Source organism: Schistocerca americana, chromosome 2 (genome assembly GCF_021461395.2).
Source record: "Schistocerca americana isolate TAMUIC-IGC-003095 chromosome 2, iqSchAmer2.1, whole genome shotgun sequence".
NCBI classification, from domain to species: domain Eukaryota; kingdom Metazoa; phylum Arthropoda; class Insecta; order Orthoptera; family Acrididae; genus Schistocerca; species Schistocerca americana.
The window spans coordinates 759,117,632-759,133,523 of record NC_060120.1 but is presented as its reverse complement, the minus strand read 5'-3'; positions in this window follow the sequence as shown (position 1 = coordinate 759,133,523).

Below are 15,892 nucleotides of genomic sequence, written 5' to 3'. Positions count from 1 at the left end.
AATTTGGACTGAATTGAATCACAATACGTCTTCTCACACCCAGAAGCAGAACACGTATGTTCTTCATTTCTCCAATCGCCCCTTGTAGTCTCAAAGTGTAATATTTTAAACAAATATTCTTAAAAATAAATGTTGCATCAATTGAACAAGTGATAAGCTTTAATTGTTTAGGGGCTACCAGCGAATATTTTCAAATGTTTGCGAGTCGTGTAACTGAGGTGGAACGTGGGGCCGAGCCAGTATTCACCTAGTGGGATGTGGAAAACCGCCTGAAACCCACCCAGGCTGGCTGGCACACCAGCCCTCACGGTTAATTCACCGGGCGGATTCGATACGGGGCCAGCATGCCTACCCGAGTCCAGGAAGCAGCGCGTTAGCACTGTCGGCTAATCTGGCTGGTTGTTTGGGGACTATCACCAGTTGTAAAGACTTAACCATGGAAATGAAAAATCGAGTGACGAAGGCAGTAAGGGTAGCCAGATGCCAGCAAAATACGGTGAGGACAACTGAGGGGGGAAATAAAAATATATAAAACAATGGTGCGTCCTGTTATGACATATGCAGCAGAAACTAGAGCGTAAACGGAAAAGATAAAACAAAAGTTAACACAGTGAAAATGAAGTTACTAAGACGCAAGGCGTAACTATGTGGGACAAAACAACAAATGTATCGATAAGGGAACCGTGTGGAATACAATATACAAATAAATGTGAGAAGACAAGAAAAAGAAACTGGAAAGATCGCGTGGAACGGATGGACCCCACAAGACTAGCTAAAATTTGTAAACAGGAACGACCGCAAGGGAAACGACTTCCCGAATGACCACCCAAGAGATGGGGCAGCAGTTGCTCCAGTGCATCCACGGAATGAGGCAGACAAACAAGGGAAACCCTAATCAGCAGCAGAAGAAGGAGAATTCTTAACACATATTATGCCACCATTCTGTATTTTCTCCTTACCTTCTCTGACGCTAGTCGCAGCTAACGTCAACAGTTATCTGTTGTCGCATTCGATATAACTTTCAGTAACTGTATCGTACCAGGTCTGTGCAGTAGAGTGATTTCAGCTATCGATCTGAACGTAACACCATCCAGTAAACTGCATGATTGCTCTAACAAAAACAATAGCTGAAGCTCAAAAGTACAATTTACTGAGAAACGAATATACAATATTTCCATAGATCATTCTTACAAACTGATTGTATGCGTAAAAAGTGCTTCGTATGGTTTGAATGGGAAATTGTGCCTGGAAACATACCAGTTGTGGGAGACGGAACAAATACACACCGGACTGTGTTCTAGTCTACTCCATTTGCTATGCTCAAAAAATGGCTCTGATCACTATGGGACTTAACATCCGAGGCCATCAGTCCCCTAGAACTTAGAACTACTTAAACCTAACTAACCTAAGGACATCACACACATCCATGCCCGAGGCAGGATTCGAACCAGCGACCGTATGCTATGCTCAAGAGCGATAGTATTTCACAACAATTCTACCATTCTGACTAACATGGTAACGTTCCCCGTGATAGTGGCTATCGCAAAGATGCCAGCAGAAAACGTGTTGAAGATGAGAGTGGCAGTATAGTAAGGAGTATTTGAAACTGCTAGAAATCAGGAAATGGATGTAGGTGGCAGTGGTTATGCCGAGACGATTTGGCATGCACAGGACAGATTGGCGTCGGGAGATGCATCCAACAATTCTACCGACTGAAGATCAAAACAGCAAAACTGTTAACTGGCACTATAGACAGTGTAACGAGTATATGTGCAGTTATTTCTGTTGGGGATTGATGACTATGTACTATACAACATTACATCAGTATTTACTTCCGTTTCAGTCTAATAACAACAGCCTTTACAAGTCGTATGTTTTTAGGTTGCTTAGGATTTCCAAGTACGTGGTGCAACAGTAAGCTATTAATGCTAATTTTCCCCTGGACAGCAGTGCAGCTACTTACGTGTAGACGCATGGACGCAAAACGTTTAGTCTACACCGACAGGCATAGTTCACATACTTACGACCATGCAAAAAAACATCAGGCTGTAAAGTTTTTTGACGTGTTTCTGATAACTGTTCGACGCAAAGAAAAAGTAGTCAACAATGTGTGTACAAATTAAGGTACCACATTGCTAATACCTCCACTTACACCCATTACACCCGGTATAGACAGCCGGCCGGTGTGGCCGAGCGGTTCTAGGCGCTACAGTCTGGAGCCGCGCGACCGTACGGTCGCAGGTTCGAATCGTGCCTCGGGCGTGGATGTGTGTGATGTCCTTAGGTTAGTTAGGTTTAAGTAGTTTTAAGTTCTAGGGGACTGATGACTTTAGAAGTTAAGTCCCATAGTGCTCAGAGCCATTTTGAACCGGTATAGACATAATATTTAAATCATTTTCGTCTGCATTGCCCGTACGAGTTTTTATCTGAAACAGTTCATCAAGAGAAAGATGCTAAACGTTTCTGAAGAATGTCCTGTATGGTTTCTTATGCCTTGATACCCAACAGCGAAAATCTAATTTACGTTCTGTCTGAAACAGGAAGTGAATTTTAATCGCACTGGTCTGGAAAAGCGCAGGTGTTTTGACAGTGAGCGCGCGCCTTGAACGTCGCAGTGCTTCCACGCCGTGGCGCGCGGTGCCAGTTTCGGCGCCCTTGTCGCCAGAGGAGTGGTCTGTTTGGCACTCGCCGCTTTCACTTTGCCGGCTCTGAGCAAAGCCCCGATTTCAACACAGCACACTGCTGCCGAGAGCCGAAATGCAAGCCCTCCCGAAACTAAACGAAACTCAGCCGAGAGCTTTTCTGTAATGTTTTTTTCTGGAAGAGGTAGTCATTATACGGAATAAAGCAGCTGCGCAGAATAGCAGCAATGTTCTTAATGATTGCCGTCGGTTGAAATGTTGGGAAGCTTAAAGCCTAGTTCGGAAGGTTCGAAGGAGACTCAGCATTGTTACATAATCCATTCTCATGAAATGTAAGTTATTTTTTTTAGTTTGGTTCCGCTGTCATTATAAACTTTTTGTAGGACGACATTATTCTGTCAAGGATGTAAATGTGCTGAGAATATTGTTTGTTTATACCACTTGTGGTCAGCTTAGGGTACAGATCTACGTATTTTCGATGGAACCAGACACCGTTGTTGTTGTTCTACATCTACACTCACGCTCATAAATTTAGGATAGATGCAGAATGTGATGCCACACAACGTGGCACTACACAAAACTGGCGCCAATAGTATAGGCACATAGGGAACACACACAACACAGATCTGTAAGTCCACGGAATTGGTGATAAGTTGAGAAAACCGTCCAGAAACACATGTGCTACAAAACGCCACTGTTTCCTGCCCATGTACCCGACATAAATAAGAGATATGATCAACATGCACACGTGCAAAGGCCGCACAACGGGTTGGCGTACTCTGGATCAGGTGGTCGAGCAGTTGCTGGGGTATAGCCTCCCATTCTTGCACCAGCGCCTGTCGGAGCTCCTGAAGTGTCGTAGGGGTTTGAAGACGTGCAGCGATACGTCGACCGAGAGCATACCAGACGTGCTCGATGGGGTTTAGGTCTCGAGAACAGACAGTACACTCCATTCGCCTGATATCTTCTGTTTCAAGGTACTCCTCCGCGATGGCACCTCGGTGGGGCTGTGCGTTGTCATCTATTAGGAGGAAGGTGGGAGCCACTGCACCCCTGAAAAGGCGGACATACTGTGCAAAATGACGTCCCGATACACCTGACCTATTACAGTTACTCTGGGGTGTACGTGCACCAATCATAATTCCACCTCACACCATCAAACCACGACCTCCGTACAGGTCCCTTTGAAGGACATTAAGGGGATGGTATCTGGTTCCTGGTTCACGCCAGATGAAAATCAGACGAGAATCACTGTTCAGACTACCTGGACTCGTCCTTTAACACAACCTGGGACCACTGTTCCAATGACCATATACTGTGTTCTTGACACCAGGCTTTAAGGGCTCTCCTGTGACCAGGGGTCTGTGGAATGCACCTTGCAGATCGCCGAGTGAATAAACCATGTCTGTTCGGCCGTCTGTAGACTGTGTGGAGACAACTGTTCCAGTGGCTGCGGAAGGGTCCTGAGCAAGGCTACCTGCAGTACTCCGTGGCCGCCTGCGGGCACGGATGGTGAGATCGGTCTTTCTGTGGTGTTGTGCACTGTGGACGCTCCGTACTGTAGCGCCTGGACAAGTTTCTTGTCTGCTGGAATCGTTGCCATAATCTTAAGATCACAATTTGTGGCACACGGAGGGCCATTGCTACGACTTGTGTTTGACCAGTCGCCCTATTATTCTACCCTTCATAACGTCATCAACATGTGTTCTTTGAGCCATTTTCAACACACAGGTACCATTAGTACGTCTGAAAACGTCTGCACACTTACTCGCTGAACCATACTCTGACATGCACCAACACACCTTTGCGTATCTGGACATCTGCCAGCGCCACCGTGCGACGACCGCAGGTCAGATGCACCGCATGGTCGTACCCCGAGGTGATTTAAACCCAAAAAGCACCCACTAGAGCGTTTTTTCACCGTGTATCAGAATTATCCTTAATTTATGAGCATGAGTGTGCATCATACTCCGCAAGCCACCTCATGGTGTGTGGCGAAGGATACTTCTGGTGCAACTAACTGATTCCCCCCTACCCTGTTTCACACGCGAATTGCCTATGGGAAGAATGATTGTCGGTAAGCCTCTACATTGCCTCTAATATCTCGAATTTTCTCGTCGTGGTCATTAAGAGAGATGTATGTGGAAGGAAGTGATATATTGTCCGATTCTTTCCTGAAAGTGCTCTCTCGAAACTTCAATAGTAAATCTCCCTGTGCTGCACAACAACTCTCTTGTAAGTCTGCCAATGGAGGTTGTTGACCGTCTCGGTAACGCTCTCGTGCCGACGAACCCGTGACGAAACGCGCCGCTCTTGGTCGGGTCTTCTCTGTCTCTTCTATCAGAGTCACCTAGTAAGGATCCCATACTAATGAACAACACTCACGCATCGGTCGACCAAAGACCTTATCAGCCAGTTCCTTCGCGGATCAGTTACAGTTCCGTAAGATTTTTCCTATGAATTTTTTTGTCGAGGTGACGATGTGATGGTGGTGGTGTTTGTGTCGGTGGTCTTCACTCAGAAGTCTGGTTTGATGTAGCTCACAACGTTAGTCTATCCGATATGAGCCTTTTCATGTCTGCATAAATATTGAAACCTATATCCGTTTAAACCTTCTTACTGTAGTAAAGGAACAGGTTACATTATTGAGGGACGGAATGAATTCATCGAAATGCTTCCAATGGCTCTGAGCACTATGGGACTTAACATCTGAGGTCATCAGTCCCCTAGACTTAGAACTACTTAAACCTAACTAACCTAATGACATCACACATATCCATGCCCGAGGCAGGATTCGAACCTGCGACGTAGCAGCAGCGCGGTTCCGGACTGAAACGCCTAGAACCGCTCGCCCACGTCGGCCGGCGAATTCATCAGGGATGGATATTTCAATATATACGACGACCTCCTACTGCTCAGCAAGCAATTCATGTCTGTCGCTCTGATGCGCCCGTCCTGCTGCCAACGTCTGCGAGAGTCGAATGACCGTTACGGTCGCAGGTTCGAATCCTGCCTCGGGTATGGATGTGTGTGATGTCCTTAGGTCAGTTAGGTTTAAGTAGTTCTAAATTCTAGGGGACTGATGACCTAAGATGTTAAGTCCCATAGTGCTCAGAGCCATTTTAACCAAGAGTCGAATGACTACGATGTAAACAAGCCAACAATCAAAGAGGAAGCGCCTCTTAGTGGACCTTGGCCAACTCTACGTTAATATCTTGCGAATTTTTATAGCATCTATACTGTAGAAAGAAATCAGAATCATGTATGCAACGAAATTTTTAGATAGAATGCTTATGCTCCTCATTTTAACCAGTCATTGTAACATGCACAATGTTCAAGGTTAGTTACAGACTACGGCGTGCACACACTTTATTCAACATGAAAACGTCACTACAGATATTCGGATTTAGGTTATGACATGTTCAATATGCCTGCCATCATTGGCGATGATGTGGAACAGACGAATAGCGAAATTCTGCATGACCCACCGAAGTGTTGGAACATCGATGCTGTCGATGACCTTCTGAATGGCTGTTTTCAGCTCAGCAATGGTTTTGGGGTTATTGCTGTACACCTTTTCTTTATGCTAACACCACCACCACCACCACCACTACCACCACTACCACCACCACCACAGAACTGATACGTCATCTGTCGGCTTCAAAATTTTCTTTCTTCTCCCTGAGCTGAAATTCTCTTTCCAAACTCCTCCTTGGCTTCTATTACATCTATTTACGACTTATATTCCAATGCACAGATTGAATAACATCGAGGATAGGTTAAACCCATGCGTCACTCACTTCTACACTGCTGTAGCCTTTTCATGTCCTTCGACTCATGTAACTGCAGTCTGGTTTCCACAAAAGTTGTAAAAAACCATTTGCTCTCGTATTTTATCCCTATTCCGTTCGATATTATCCTAAGCTTTCTCTAAATCTATAACGGGCGATGAACAAGTTTCCGTTCGAAGAGCATACAGTCCAGAATCTTATGCCAAAACCACCGCGAACATCCCACCGACGAACCAGGCTGAAGATGCCCGTTTGGTAAAACACCGTGCGCTACTGAGTGAAGAGATCCGTTATACGTTATCATGAAACAGAAGCACCTCTTGGAGCATCATTCCACAATCGTGGTTTACGACGGACATGTTGCTCCATTCACATTCATAATTCTGCGATGGATGTCTACGGTGTTTGTCGTTTGGCAGCCAAGAAAAGAATAACAGCAAGTTGGTCCTGTTTGGACGCATTTGTTAATAACGTCGCCATAGGTGACGTTTCCGCATGTGCCGCTCGCACACCGGAAAGACACGAATGCCACACTAAACCGTTGCCTACATGTCGTGCTTATATACCGCATCAGAGTCGTGCTACGTTGCGTAATTATACGTTGCAGCAACGGCCTCAGACGGATATTTCTTGATCGCCTCTTTTAAAGAGCTATAAAAGTGGTTTTTCATTCCTTCATTCTGTCATTTCCATTCTTTCACTCACAGGGGTCAGTATTGCCTCGCATGTTCGTGCATTTCTCCGGAACGCAAACGTATCTTCCCCGAGGTCGGGCTTCTTCCGGTTTTTCCGTTCTTCTGTAAATGATTCGCTTTAGTATTTTGCACACTGCAATCCCATTAATTCAAATCATACGATATCTAGCCATCAAGCGTATAAGAGCTCGTTGCCTAATTGTGATGGCCATTGGTAACTAGGGCTCTATCAATTTGAGGTCACTACTTCGCCGAAGAAAGTGAACTCTGATCGTTGTCATTCACGCAGTGTTGCTATTTGTGCCTTTAAACTGGACCTCAAACTGATTGGTATATGCCCAGCTTGCAATTTAGACCTTTGGATGAACTCTTTTGTCTGCGGCCTGATCTGTTTATTGAATGAAGTTCAAATGGCTCTGAGCACTGTGGGCCTTACCTTCTGAGATCATCAGTCCCCTAGAACTTAGAACGACTTAAACGTAACTAACCTAAGAACATCACACACATATCCATGCCCGAGGCAGGATTCGAACCTGCGACCGTAGCAGCAGCGTGGTTCCGGACTGAAGCGCCTAGAATCGCTCGGCCACCGCAGCCGGCGATGCTAAATAGCACCAGCTCCAAGCCCACAAGTCAACGACCCGCAATTTACAGGAATTGCATGACCTGTGCGTATACGTTTTATGTCAAACACTTCCTGAAACCAAAGAAGAACTTGCCGAATCTGTGCTGAATTACTGCTGTACAGCTCCCCCAAGGTGGGCTAGGACTCTCTTAAGCAGAAGGTAACAGTGATTTGGTTCATCAGTGACAGAAGCCTAAATCGCTCGACCTCCTGGCCCCGCATTAACAGATCACTTCTTCAAAACAGCTTCAACCGATTTCACGATAGATGCAACAAGTCAGCCCTTGATTTGCTTCCCACCGCTGTCCGATTGAGCTGATACTCTATCTCGAATGATTTGGAGTTCGACGGGACATTGTACAATAACCTTTTTTCCTTCATTAAGGATAGTTCTTCACAGTTCTTAAAAGCATTCGTTTTATAACGTTTCCGCATTCAATGCCGGCCAGGGTGGCCGAGCGGTTCTAGGCGCTTAGTGCTTAGAGCCATTTGAACCATTTAGCATCCCGGATGTGTTCCATCAGGTTCAGAACAAGGCGAACCTGCTGAGCAAGATACAACTACCCTGTTTCTCAAACGACGCACCTAACGCTGGAGCCCATGACAACTAGTAAATTCCACCCCTGTGTGTCTGCTAGGACCCTGCTGAAGGAGAGGCCACCCGTACACTCACAGGATGAATGGGCGAGGGCAGACGGCCAGCTTCCACACTGCCCTCGTCGCGTGCGTGGCGAACGATTTATCAAGTGGCACTCATCCGCGTCGGTTACACTGGGAGCTGCCTCGTCAGCAAAGCCGGTGGGTGAGACAAGTGACATCTGAGATGTCCCATGCGACACGAAAGATTCTCCGCCACCGCTACGCCCTAAAGCAGCTGCCTTAAAGATGTCTGACCGTAGCCGAAAGCACTTCCAATGTTTACGAACATCGGCCAGTCCGTCCTGCGTCGGCGCAGAGCAAAGATGGAGGAGGACATAAGCAGAGAGGAGGAGGATAGGTGGGAGGTCTAGTAACCAGGTGGAATATGGAGAGAGGTAATGGGCAGGTATAAAGGGAAGATGGTGTGCAGATGCAGGTGGAAAGTTGTGGTGCGAGACACCCTTGCTACCCCTAAGAATGGGGATGGGGATAAGAAGGTGGTGACATGTAAAAGTATTCTAAAACTACCTCTTGGTATTTCTTTCACGTGTTTACTTGGAATACAGTGCGCTAAAGCATGAAGTGGAATTCGTCTATTATGTTTGCTGCTTAGTGAGTCAACCAGATAGCGAGAATTGGCCAATACTTCTGTTAGCATGTTTAGCGACCGAAGATAATAAAAATGATTCAAATGGCTCTAAGCACCATGAGACTTAACATCTGAGGTCATTAGTCCCCTAGACTTAGAACTAATTAAACCTAACTAACCTAAAGACATCACACACAACCAAGCCCGAGGCAGGATTCGAACCTGCGACCGTAGCCGCAGCGCGGTTCCGGACTGAAACGCCTACAACCGCTCGGCCACCACGGCCGGCCGAAGATAATACCAACGGCTGAATATCACAGATACATTTAACATCCTTTTAGGTTTCGCAAGGTGTAAAACAGCAGATAATCTATCATATATGTGTGAAATGTCGAAACCACGAATAACAGGTAGTACTGTATGTCATAAAAATGTTTGAATGTATGTTCCACATCTCCTCCCAAACTAATGGATCGATTTCAACCGAAATTGGTGCACATACCACTTATTGTTTGGGCAAGACGTACTGTGGGAGTAGGAATCACTTCCCATCGGCGTGATGGTGGGGTTGAAAATGGGAAGACAGGAGATGGACAGAGGGGCAAGAGGACATGGAGACGAAGCAGGAGGATGTTGTCAGAGAGAGGAGGGAGGAGGAGATGGACAGCAGGAAGAAGAAGAAATGGGCAGAGAGAGGAAGTAAGGAAGGAAGAGGATGTGGACAGAGGCGGGATGGAGAGATATGTGCAATATACGTGACACGCAGGTACGCAGAAAAAGCCGTGGGGGAGGGGGGGGGGGGTGTATGTTGGTGGTGGGGGAGATGATGGATGGGGGGACGAAAAAAAGGACCCGAGATAAGAAAAACGAAGGATGACGCCTGAAGGCGTAGAAAAATGAAAGAGGTAAAGAAGAAAGTGAAGGAAGAAACACGGCTGTAGCCATCTTTTCGTCCCATCTAGAAATTTTTGGCACGACGCTATTTAGATGCACAGTCCCACTCTGGGTGATCCCGGGAATGCCTTGTTAACGCTGGGGGCGTACGTCGATGATAATTCAGCGAGGCGGGACGCAGGTAACGTATTTTTCGCGCAGAGTAGGGAATGCAGAGGAGCACAGAGGGCTGGCAGGAGTGACACCTTTCTTCGGCGTGATGGGACTTCAAAGCGCCGCCGCCGCGCTGAACCTGCGCGGGCAAAATAAAAGCACAGCGGCGGCGGCGGCGGCAGCGGCAGCGGCAGAGCAAGGGGCCGGCCGGGAGCGGCGCCACAGAGCGGCGCCTCGGCTGCGCACTCGCGTGCCGGCGCGCTGCTGCACACCGCTTTTTTGTCCGCCGACAGCTGTCAGCTGCCACTCTCCGCGGAATTTTTGCTGCCCGTCCTAATGAGATTGGCTGCTCATTCAGGAAATCAACGACAGAAGACTCCGTTCGCGACAAAATCTGTCGCGGGACCTCTTCATCTCTGAGGTCCTTCCTCCGGAGAGACATTATCCAAGGCCATCCTCAAATGAAAAGACACATCACAAGGAATTAGCGGAATGGGACGGAAATCGGTAGATATGTCGTACGCATACAGGAAAACAAATGATTACAATTTCAGAGAGAATGGACGATTTATTCAAGAGAAAGAGTTTCACAATTTGAGCAAGCAGTTATTCGCTTGTCATTGATTTATATAGATGTTGTATGTCCTACTGAGGGATGTTGTTGTTGTTGTTGTTGTTGTGGTCTTCAGTCCTGAGACTGGTTTGATGCAGCTCTCCATGCTACTGTATCCTGTGCAAGCTTCTTCATTCCCAGTGCGTACTGCAGCCTGCATCCTTCTGAATCTGCATAGTGTATTCATCTCTTGGTCTCCCTCTACGATTTTTACCCTCCACGCTGCCCTCTAATACTAAATTGGTGATCCCTTGATGTCTGAGAACATGTCCTACCAAACGGTTCCTTCTTCTTGTCAATTGTGCCACAGACTCCTCTTCTCCCCAATTCTGTTCAATACCTCCTCATTAGTTATGTGATCTACCCATCTAATCAACAGCATTCTTCTGTAGCACCACATTTCGAAAGCTTCTATTCTCTTCTTGTCCAAACTATTTATCGTCCATGTTTCACTTCCATACATGGCTACACTCCATACAAATACTCCTAGAAACGATTTCCTGACACTTAAATCTATACTCGATGTTAACAAATTTCTCTTCTTCAGAAACGCTTTCCTTGCCATTGCCAGTCTACATTTTATATCCTCTCTACTTCTACCACCATAAGTTACTTTAAGTGTCTCATTTTCTAATCTGATTCCCTCAGCATCACCCGACTTAATTCGACTACATTCCATTATCCTCGTTTTGATTTTTTGATGTTCATCTTATATCCTCCTTTCAAGACACTGTCCATTCCGTTCAACTGCTCTTCCAAGTCCTTTGCTGTCTCTGACAGAGTTACAATGTCATCGCCGAACCTGAAAGTTTTTATTTCTTCTCAATGGATTTTAATACCTACTCCGAATTTTTCTTTTGTTTCCTGTACTGCTTGCTCAATATACAGATTGAATAACATCGGGGAGAGGCTAGAACCCTGTCTCACACCCTTCCCAACCACTGCTTCCCTTTCATGTCCCTCGACTCTTGTAACTGCCATCTAGTTTCTGTTATTCTGAGGGATATTGTGCCAAATTCTGTTCAACTGGAGCGTTAGATCGTCAGAATCTCGAACTCGTTGGAGGGCCCTGCCCATACTGCTCCAAACGTTCTCATTTGGGGAGAGACCCGACGACCTTGCTAGGATTCGGCAAGCACGAAGTAGTTGAACTTTGCCCGCATCTCGTGGTCGTGCGGTAGCGTTCTCGCTTCCCACGCCCGGGTTCCCGGGTTCGATTCCCGGCGGGGTCAGGGATTTTCTCTGCCTCGTGATGGCTGGGTGTTGTGTGCTGTCCTTAGGTTAGTTAGGTTTAAGTAGTTCTAAGTTCTAGGGGACTTATGACCACAGCAGTTGAGTCCCATAGTGCTCAGAGCCATTTGAACCATTTTAGTTGAACTTTTCGTGTAAGGACGGGCATTATCTTTCTGAAATGTAACCCCAAGATGGCTTGCCGTGAAGGGCAACAAAACGTGGCGTAGAATATTGTCGACGTACGTGCTGTAAGAGCGCCGCGGATGACAACCAGAGCGCTCCTGCAATGAAATGAAATGACTCCCCAGACCATGATCCTGGATGTCTGGCCGTAAGGCGAGCGAAGGTCCGGTTGGTATCCCACCTCTGTCCGTGACGTCTCTAGACACGTCTTAGCTGGTCATCGTGACTCAGTTCGAAGTGGGACTCATCACTAAAGTCAATTCTACTCCAGTCCATTGGATTCCAGGCCGAATACGTGTTTGGAGACGGCGATGGGATTCCAAATTGTCGCTCTCCACGTGGTCAGACAACCAGGGTGATCGCTTGGCGTGACATTTCATTTCATAGCAGGACTCCTTTGGTTGTCTTCCGCGGCATCCTCTCAGCGCAGCGGTGCGTCGACGATATTCTGCGTTCCGTTTTCTTGCCCTGCGTGGCAAGCCGTCCTGGGATTCCATTTCAGCAAGATAATGTCCTCCACAAATGGCGAGAGGTTCTACTGCTTGTCTTCATGATTGGAAAAATCTACCTTGACCAGCGAGGTCGGCGGATCTCTCCCCAGTTGCCTATGTTTGGAGCATTATGGGCAGGGTCCTCGAAACAGCTCGGGATTTTGACTCTCTAACGCGATAGTTGGACAGAATTTGGGGCGATATCCCTCAAGAGGACAACCAACAACACTATCAATCAATGCCAAGCCGAAGGAGTGCTTGCATAAGGATCAGAGATGGACGAACTCGTCATTAACTAGCTCAATTTGTGAAGCTCTTTCTCTTGAGTAACTCAACCAATTTTTCTGAAACTGCAATCATTTGCTTGTCTGTGCATGTACATCACATGTACCGTTTTCCGCCCCATTCGGATAATTCCTTCATGGTGCGTATCTTCTTTTTTTTGTCTTAGAGTGCTCATAACGTTCACAGTTACTTTTGTAATTGGATACTAAGGCATTCTTTCTGTTCTTATAGACATTGTCCAACATTTATCCAAATTAAATGATAGTCTTTGTTGCAACACCTTACGGTCGTCCAAGATGTAATATCTTCATCTAGTAATCATGTAATGTTGCTGATCGTGCTAAATCGTTTACGCACACTGACAACATTATACGTCCAATTTGAGATCCCATTACTAGCACCTGTCCCCTTTCCCTTTATCAAAACTTATTTTGATAACAGCGCCTTGGCGAAAGTCAATTCTTATAGTTTTTATTAACTTCAAACTTCATTCGTCGCAGTTCTCGCATCTTTAGGGGATGCTGTTTATCCTCATCCCACCAAAAAAGACCGCATTCAACAAATTTCACGCATTGTCTGTTCATTTATTCCTTCCATCCATTCGCCGTCTATTTTCTTCTCCACGGAAACGTTCGTAGGTGTCATTTCTCTTTTTGGTTTGAGACGTTTTCTCATTTTTGTCTGATACCCATCAGACCCTTCATCTGAAAATTTTATTCTGCTGTCCAGAATATATAAAAAAAAACAAAATTCCCAATTACTGCAGTCGTTTTCAGTCACTCTAATTTCATGAAAATTTCAAGCAACGTTTGGCTGCAAATTGAATTTTAGAATTTTTCAATTCCAAGATCACCATTCATTGTTTCTTGAAGTAACTCTCGATACCTCTTTACGGCCTCCACATTTCATCTACCAAGACTTTCTCGTTCTGAATCTCGTTTGGTATTCAACCGGTGGATGATATGTTTGTTTCACCAGCCGTTTCTCGTTTCCTTTGAAGAGTATTTTTAAGCAACTGGTACGATCATACTGATGCTTGGTACTTCGTATATATAGTTCTGGTTGTTTACTTAATGGCGATCTCCATGACAAAAACACAGGCATAACGTAATGTGATATAAATATAAATTATCTTACACGATTTCTCAAAGAAATTTCTTACAGACAGCAACGACAATGGAGATTTTTAAGAACTACTTAACCACGTGAATAGCCTTATGGTTATAACATCAAGAAGGAAATTGAGCACAAACATTTGAGTAATTCGCCATTCGAAAAGAAAGCTAATTTTCAGTTAAAGTAAGAGTGAAATCAAAAATTGTTCGTTTACATTATTCATACCATATGCACAAGCGTTTAATTTCGCTGCTCCTTTGCACTGCCACTGTGTAGTAGTAGTCCGAAAAAGGGTTATCTAATCATTGTTTTCATTTGGCAGTGAACTAGAAACGCGGTAATTAAATTCGATGAAATAACGGCGGCCACATAAAAGGCTTTTGCTGTGCCACAAAGCTATAAGTTATAGCTGCTTTCCAAATAACTGGGTCAACTGGAGACGCCTCGATCACAAAATCACTGCAGATAATTCTGACTTCCATCACAGCTCTAACGACGAAGTCTGCAATTGGGTTATACAGTCTGCTCTCCATATGCTATTGAATCACAACTGAGAACTATTTTTTCACTGGCCGAAAATTATTTAATCAAAACTGTGAGAACAATTTTTTTAAATTTTTCGGTAGGTCCAAGTGAGCAGATTACTTGAGATACCAACGTTCTTAATAAATGTACACAGCAAGTTTCAATTAAATGCTTAAGATTTATTATCGGCTGTAGAAAATAGTGTTTTCTTCTGAAACTGGAAATGTCAAGAATATACAGAGATACAGTGATCAGCCAGAACATTATGACCACGGAACTTCGATCAATCGAGACCCGTCCAGGCGATAGCAGCGTCACCAGGCGACACACGCACCATGCATGTAGTACCAGTGAGTGTGCTGTCCGTGTATGGATTGGGGAAGGCGCGCGATCTGTCTGAGTTTGATCGAGGTCGTATTGTGATGGCCCGGAAACTACCCGACTTGCCGGGTGTTCGAGGAATGCTGAGGTGAGTGTTTTCAACACGTGGCGAAGCCCATCCACCGGCCGCTGTGGCCGAGCGGTTCTAGGCTTTTCAGTCCTGAACCGCGCTGCTGCTACGGTCGCAGGTTCGCATCCTGCCTCGGTCATGGATGTGTGTGATGTCCTTAGGTTAGTTAGGTTTAAATAGTTACAAGTCTAGGGGACTGATGACCTCAGATGTTGAGTTCCGTGGTGCTCAGAGCCATTTGAACCATTTGAAACCCCTTCCAGACGTCGTGGAGTTGAGCGGCCACCTCTCAATACAGATGTCGGACGTCGTAGGCTGGACGGACTGTCAAACAAGACAGGCGGCGAACTGTGGCGAAACTAACATCAGACATTAATGCTGCGCAGAGTACACGTATGTCTGAATACACAGTGCATCGAACAGTCCTAACAATCGGAATCCACACCCTACGACCCAAAAATTGACAATGATAACACCACAACATCGGGAATTATTACTAAAATGGGCAAGTGAATATCGACGCTGGACGTTGGGGCAATGGCAGTGTTGCATGGTCTGATGAATGCCCATACTCCTTTCATCAAGCCGATAGGAGGGTGCGAATCCGTCGTCTTCCATGGGAACAACTCCTTGCCACCTGTACTGCAGTACGGAGACAAGTTGGCGGCGGCTCCGTTATACTCTGGGGAACATTCACGTGGGCATTCGTGGGTTCAGTGGAGCTCATGGGGCAAGGCACAATGACGGCCAAGGAGAATCGCACACTGACTTAAGACCACGTACACCTCCTTCATGACACTCACGTTTCCGTGCGGCTGTGGCATTTTCCAACAAGATAAAGCACCATGTCACAAGGCCAGGAGTGTGACAGGATGGATCGAGGACCACAGTGGCAAGATCCAATCAATGTGGTGGCCCTCCAGTTCGTCAGATCTGAATTCATCTGGGATGTAATATCCGGACTCAT